Source organism: Schistocerca gregaria, unplaced genomic scaffold, assembly GCF_023897955.1.
Source record: "Schistocerca gregaria isolate iqSchGreg1 unplaced genomic scaffold, iqSchGreg1.2 ptg000047l, whole genome shotgun sequence".
Taxonomy (NCBI): Eukaryota; Metazoa; Arthropoda; class Insecta; order Orthoptera; family Acrididae; genus Schistocerca; species Schistocerca gregaria.
Window position 1 is genome coordinate 2,837,621 of NW_026061704.1, and position 7,446 is coordinate 2,845,066.

The window sequence follows — 7,446 nt, forward strand, 5'->3', positions numbered from 1 at the left end:
TAAATGCGGCCAATATGATGATCTGGCTTTAAGTGGATTATATAACAAATGACGAAAACGGACGGATTTCTAGGTTTTTACTACATATGAACACTTTTCACATTCTCCCGTACAACTCGGCTGATAGTCCTCCTTTCATGCAGAATCTTAAGGTCCTAGCTCATGTCCAAGGCACCAAAGCCAGCTAAAAAGTCAATAATCGATACTTAAAACTTGAATTGTGCTACTTCTTACTGGATATTACATCAACTTTCAAGCTTCATCTGTGTCATACTATGGATCTTTTAGTGTCTCCGCATATCGCAGCACGCGACGTAGCTTTGCAGACGATAAGTACAACCGTTTCAGAGAGAAGAGCGCCCAATGTGACGATCTGGCTTTAAGTCGATTCTATACCAAATGACGAAAACGGACGGATTTCTAGGTTTTTACTACATATGAACACATTCCACATTCTTCCGTGCAACTCGGCTGCTAGTCCTCCTTTCATGCAGAGTCTTAAGCTCCTAGCTCATGTCCAAGGCACCAAAGCCCGCTAAAAAGTCAATAATCGATACCTAAAACTTGAATTGGACTACTTCTTACTGGCTATTACATCAACTTAGAACCTTCATCTGTGTTCTACTGTGGTGCTTTTTTGTGTCCCCGCATACCGCAGCACGCGACATAGCTTAGTAGACGATAAGTACAATCGTTTCAGAGAGTAGAGCGGCCAATGTGACGATCTGGCTTTAAGTCGATTCGATAACAGATGACGAAAACGGACGGATTTCTCAGGTTTTTACTACATATGAACACTTTTCACATTCTCCCGTGCAACTCGGCTGCTAGTCCTCCTTTCATGCAGATTCTTAAGGTCCTAGCACATGTCCAAGGCACCAAAGCCAGCTAAAAAGTCATTAATCGATACTTAAAACTTTAATTGTGCTACTTCTTACTGGCTATTACATCAACTTTCAAGCTTCATCTGTGTTATACTATGGATCTTTTAGTGTCTCCGCATATCGCAGCACGCGACGTAGCTTTGCAGACGATAAGTACAACCGTTTCAGAGAGAAGAGCGGCCAATGTGACGATCTGGCTTTAAGTCGATTCTATACCAAATGACGAAAACGGACGGATTTCTAGGTTTTTACTACATATGAACACATTCCACATTCTTCCGTGCAACTCGGCTGCTAGTCCTCCTTTCATGCAGAATCTTAAGGTCCTAGCTCATGTCCAAGGCACCAAAGCCAGCTAAAAAGTCAATAATCGATACCTAAAACTTGAATTGTACTATATCTTACTGGCTATTACATCAACTTAGAAGCTTAATCTGTTTTCTACTATGGTGCTTTTAGTGTCTCCACATACCGGAGCACTAGACATAGCTTTGCAGACGATAATTAGGACCGTTTCAGAGAGAAGAGCGGCCAATGTGGAGATCTGGCTTTAAGTCGATTCGATAACAAATGACGAAAACGGACGGATTTCTCAGGTTTTTACTACATATGAACACTTCTCACATTCTCCCGTGCAACGCGGTTGCTAGTCCTCCTTTCATGCAGAATCTTAAGGTCCTAGCTCATGTCCAAGGCACCAAAAGCAGCTAATAAGTCAATAATCGATACCTAAAACTAGAATTGTACTATATCTTACTGGCTATTACATCAACTTAGAAGCTTCATCTGTGTTTTACTATCGTGGTTTTAGTGTCACCGCATGCCGCAGCACACGTCATAGCTTTGCAGACGATAAGTACAACCGTTTCAGAGAGAAGAGCGGCCAATGTGAAGATCTGGCTTTAAGTCGAGTCGATAACAAATGACGAAAACGGACGTATTTCTCAGGTTTTTACTACATATGAACACTTTTCACATTCTCCCGTGCTAATCAGCTGCTAGTCCTCCTTTCATGCAGAATCTTAAGGTCCTAGCTCATGTCCAAGGCACCAAAGATAGCTATAAAGTCAATAATCGATACCTAAAACTTGAATTGTACTACTTCTTACTGTCTATTACATCAACATAGAAGCTTCATCTGTGTTCTACTATGATGCTTTTAGTGTCCCCGCATACCGCAGCACGCGACATAGCTTTGCAGTCGATAAGTACAACCGTTTTAGACATAAATGCGGCCAATATGACGATCTGGCTTTAAGTGGATTCGATAACAAATGACGAAAACGGACGGATTTCTAGGTTTTTACTACATATGAACACTTTTCACATTCTCCCGTACAACTCGGCTGATAGTCCTCATTTCATACAGAATCTTAAGGTCCTAGCTCATGACCAAGGAACCAAAGCCAGCCAAAAAGTCAATAATCGATACATAAAACTTGAATTGTACTACTTCTTACTGGCTATTACATCAACTTAGAACCTTCATCTGTGTTCTACTATGGTGCTTTCAGTGTCTCCGCATACCGCAGCACGCGACATAGCTTTGCAGACGATAAGTACAACCGTTTCAGAGAGAAGAGCGGCCAATGTGGAGATCTGGCTTTAAGTCGATTCGATAACAAATGACGAAAACGGACGGATTTCTCAGGTTTTTACTACATATGAACACTTTTCACATTCTCCCGTGCAACTCGGCTGCTAGTCCTCCTTTCATGCAGAATCTTAAGGTCCTAGCTCATGTCCAAGGCACCAAAGCCTGCTAAAAAGTCAATAATCGATACCTAAAACTTGAATTGGACTACTTCTTACTGGCTATTATATCAACTTAGAACCTTCATCTGTGTTCTACTGTGGTGCTTTTTTGTGTCCCCGCATACCGCAGCACGCGACATAGCTTAGTAGACGATAAGTACAATCGTTTCAGAGAGTAGAGCGGCCAATGTGACGATCTGGCTTTAAGTCGATTCGATAACAGATGACGAAAACGGACGGATTTCTCAGGTTTTTACTACATATGAACACCTTTCACATTCTCCCGTGAAAATCAGCTGCTAGTCCTCCTTTCATGCAGAATCTTAAGATCCTAGCTCATGTCCAAGGCACCAAAGATACCTATAAAGTCAATAATCGATACCTAAAACTTGAATTGTACTACTTCTAACTGTCTATTACATCAACTTAGAAGCTTCATCTGTGTTCTACTATGATGCTTTTAGTGTCTCCGCATACCGCAGCACGCGACATAGCTTTGCAGACGATAAGTACAACCGTTTTAGACATAAATGCGGCCAATATGACGATCTGGCTTTAAGTGGATTCGATAACAAATGACGAAAACGGGCGGATTTCTAGGTTATTACTACATATGAACACTTCTCACATTCTCCCGTGCAACGCGGCTGCTAGTCCTCCTTTCATGCAGGATCTTAAGGTCCTAGCTCATGTCCAAGGAACCAAAGCCAGCTAAAAAGTCAATAATCGATACCTAAAACTAGAATTATACTATATCTTACTGGCTATTACATCAACTTAGAAGCTTCATCTGTGTTTTACTATATTGGTTTTAGTGTCTCCGCATACCTCAGCACACGTCATAGCTTTGCAGACGATAAGTACAACCGTTTCAGAGAGAAGAGCAGCCAATGTGAAGATCTGGCTTTAAGTCGAGTCGATAACAAATGACGAAAACGGACGGATTTCTCAGGTTTTTACTACATATGAACACCTTTCACATTCTCCCGTGAAAATCAGCTGCTAGTCCTCCTTTCATGCAGAATCTTAAGATCCTAGCTCATGTCCAAGGCACCAAAGATACCTATAAAGTCAATAATCGATACCTAAAACTTGAATTGTACTACTTCTAACTGTCTATTACATCAACTTAGAAGCTTCATCTGTGTTCTACTATGATGATTTAGTGTCTCCGCATACCGCAGCACGCGACATAGCTTAGCAGACGATAAGTACAAGCGTTTTAGACATAAATGCGGCCAATATGGCGATCTGGCTTTAAGTGGATTCGATAACAAATGACGAAAACGGACGGATTTCTAGGTTTTTACTACATATGAACACTTTTCACATTCTCCCGTACAACTCGGCTGATAGTCCTCCTTTCATGCAGAATCTTAAGGTCCTAGCTCATGTCCAAGGCACCAAAGCCAGCTAAAAAGTCAATAATCGATACTTAATACTTGAATTGTGCTACTTCTTACTGGCTATTACATCAACTTTCTAGCTTCATCTGTGTTATACTATGGATCTTTTAGTGTCTCCGCATATCGCAGCACGCGACGTAGCTTTGCAGACGATAAGTACAACCGTTTCAGAGAGAAGAGCGGCCAATGTGACGATCTGGCTTTAAGTCGATTCTATACCAAATGACGAAAACGGACGGATTTCTAGGTTTTTACTACATATGAACACATTCCACATTCTTCCGTGCAACTCGGCTGCTAGTCCTCCTTTCATGCAGAATCTTAAGCTCCTAGCTCATGTCCAAGGCACCAAAGCCCGCTAAAAAGTCAATAATCGATACCTAAAACTAGAATTGGACTACTTCTTACTGGCTATTACATCAACTTAGAACCTTCATCTGTGTTCTACTGTGGTGCTTTTTTGTGTCCCCGCATACCGCAGCACGCGACATAGCTTAGTAGACGATAAGTACAATCGTTTCAGAGAGTAGAGCGGCCAATGTGACGATCTGGCTTTAGGTCGATTCGATAACAGATGACGAAAACGGACGGATTTCTCAGGTTTTTACTACATATGAACACTTTTCACATTCTCCCGTGCTAATCAGCTGCTAGTCCTCCTTTCATGCAGAATCTTAAGGTCCTAGCACATGTCCAAGGCACCAAAGATAGCTATGAAATCAATAATCGATACCTAAAACTTGAATTGTACTACTTCTTATTGTCTATTACATCAACTTAGAAGCTTCATCTGTGTTCTACTATGATGCTTTTAGTGTCCCCGCATACCGCAGCACGCGACATAGCTTTGCAGTCGATAAGTACAACCGTTTTAGACATAAATGCGGCCAATATGACGATCTGGCTTTAAGTGGATTCGATAACAAATGACGAAAACGGACGGATTTCTAGGTTTTTACTACATATGAACACTTTTCACATTCTCCCGTACAACTCGGATGATAGTCCTACTTTCATGCAGAATCTTAAGGTCCTAGCTCATGTCCAAGGAACCAAAGCCAGCCAAAAAGTCAATAATCAATACATAAAACTTGAATTGTACTACTTCTTACTGGCTATTACATCAACTTAGAACCTTCATCTGTGTTCTACTATGGTGCTTTCAGTGTCTCCGCATACCGCAGCACGCGACATAGCTTTGCAGACAATAAGTACAACCGTTTCAGAGAGAAGAGCGGCCAGTGTGACATTCTGGCTTTAAGTCGAGTCGATAACAAATGACGAAAACGGACCGATTTCTCAGGTTTTTACTACATATGAACACTTTTCACATTCTCCCGTGCAACTCTGCAGCTAGGCCTCCATTCATGCAGAATCTTAAGGTCCTAGCTCATGTCCAAGGAACCAAAGCCAGCTAAAAAGTCAATAATCGATACCTAAAACTTTAATTGGACTACTTCTTACTGGCTATTACATCAACTTAGAAGCTTCATCTGTGTTCTACTATGATGCTTTTAGTGTCTCCGCATACCGCAGCACGCGACATAGCTTTGCAGACGATAAGTACAACCGTTTCAGATAGAAGAGCGGCCAGTGTGACATTCTGGCTTTAAGTCGATTCGATAACAAATGACGAAAACGGACGGATTTCTCATGTTTTTACTACATATGAACACTTCTCACATTCTTCCGTGCAACGCGGTTGCTAGTCCTCCTTTCATGCAGAATCTTAAGTTCCTAGCTCATGTCCAAGGAACCAAAGCCAGCTAAAAAGTCAATAATCTATACCTAAAACTTGAATTGGTCTACTTCTTACTGGCTATTACATCAACTCAGAACCTTCATCTGTGTTCTACTATGGTGCTTTTAGTGTCTCCGCATACCGCAGCACGCGACATAGCTTTGCAGACGATAAGTACAATCGTTTCAGAGAGAAGAGCGACCAATATGACGATCTGGCTTCAAGTCGATTCGATAACAAATGACGAAAACGGTCGGATTTCTAGGTTTTTACTACATATGAACACTTTTCACATTCTCCCGTGCAACTCGGCTGCTAGTCCTCCTTTCATGCAGAATCTTAAGGTCCTAGCTCATGTCCAAGGCACCAAAGCCAGCTAAAAAGTCCATAATCGATACCTAAAACTTGAATTGTACTACTTCTTACTGGCTATTACATTAAATAAGATGATTCATCTGTGTTTTACTATGGTGGTTTTAGTGTCTCCGCATACCGCAGCACAAGTCATAGCTTTGAAGACGATAAGTACAACCAGTTCAGAGACAAGAGCGGCCAATGTGACGATCTGGCTTTATGTCGATTCGATAAAAAAATGACGATAACGAACGGATTTTTCGGGTTTTTACTGCATATGAACACTTTTCACATTCTCCCGTGCAACTCAGCTGCTAGTCCTCCTTTCATGCAGAATCTTAAGGTCCTAGCTCAAGTCCAAGGCACGAAAGCCACCTAAAAATCAATAATCGAAACCTAAAACTTGTATTGTACTACTTCTTACTGGCTATTACATCAACTTAGAAGCTTCATCTGTGTTCTACTATGGTGCTTTTAGTGTCTCCGCATACCGCAGCACGCGACATAGCTTTGCAGACGATAAGTACAACCGTTTCAGAGAGAAGAGCGGCCAATGTGACGATCTGGCTTTAAGTCGATTCGGTAACAAATGACGAAAATGGACGGATTTCTAGGATTTTACTACATATGAACACATTCCACATTCTCCCGTGCAACTCGGCTGCTAGTCCTCCTTTCATGCAGAATCTTAAGGTCCTAGCTCATGTCCAAGGCTCCAGAGCCAGCTATAAAGTCAATAATCGATACCTGAAACTTGAATTGTACTATATATTACTGGCTATTACATCAACTTAGAAGCTTCATCTGTTTTCTACTATGGTGCTTTTAGTGTCTCCGCATTCCGGAGCATGAGACATAGCTTTGCAGACGATAATTACGACGATTTCAGAGAGAAGAGCGGCCAATGTGATGATCTGGCTTTAAGTCGAGTCGATAACAAATGACGAAAATGGACGGATTTCCCAAGTTTTTACTACATATGAACACTTTTCACATTCTCGCGCGCAACTCGGCTGCTAGGCCTCCTTTCATGCAGATTCTTAAGGTCCTAGCTCATGCCCAAGGCACCAAAGCCAGCTAAAAAGTCCATAATCGATACCTAAAACTTGAATTGTACTACTTCTTACTTTCTATTACATTAAATTAGATGCATCATCTGTATTTTACTATGGTGGTTTTAGTGTCTCCGCATACCGCAGCACACGTCATAGCTTTGCAGACGATAAGTACAACGGTTCCAGAGAGAAGAGCGGCCAGTGTGGCGATCTGGCTTTAAGTCGATTCGATAACAAATGACGAAAACGGA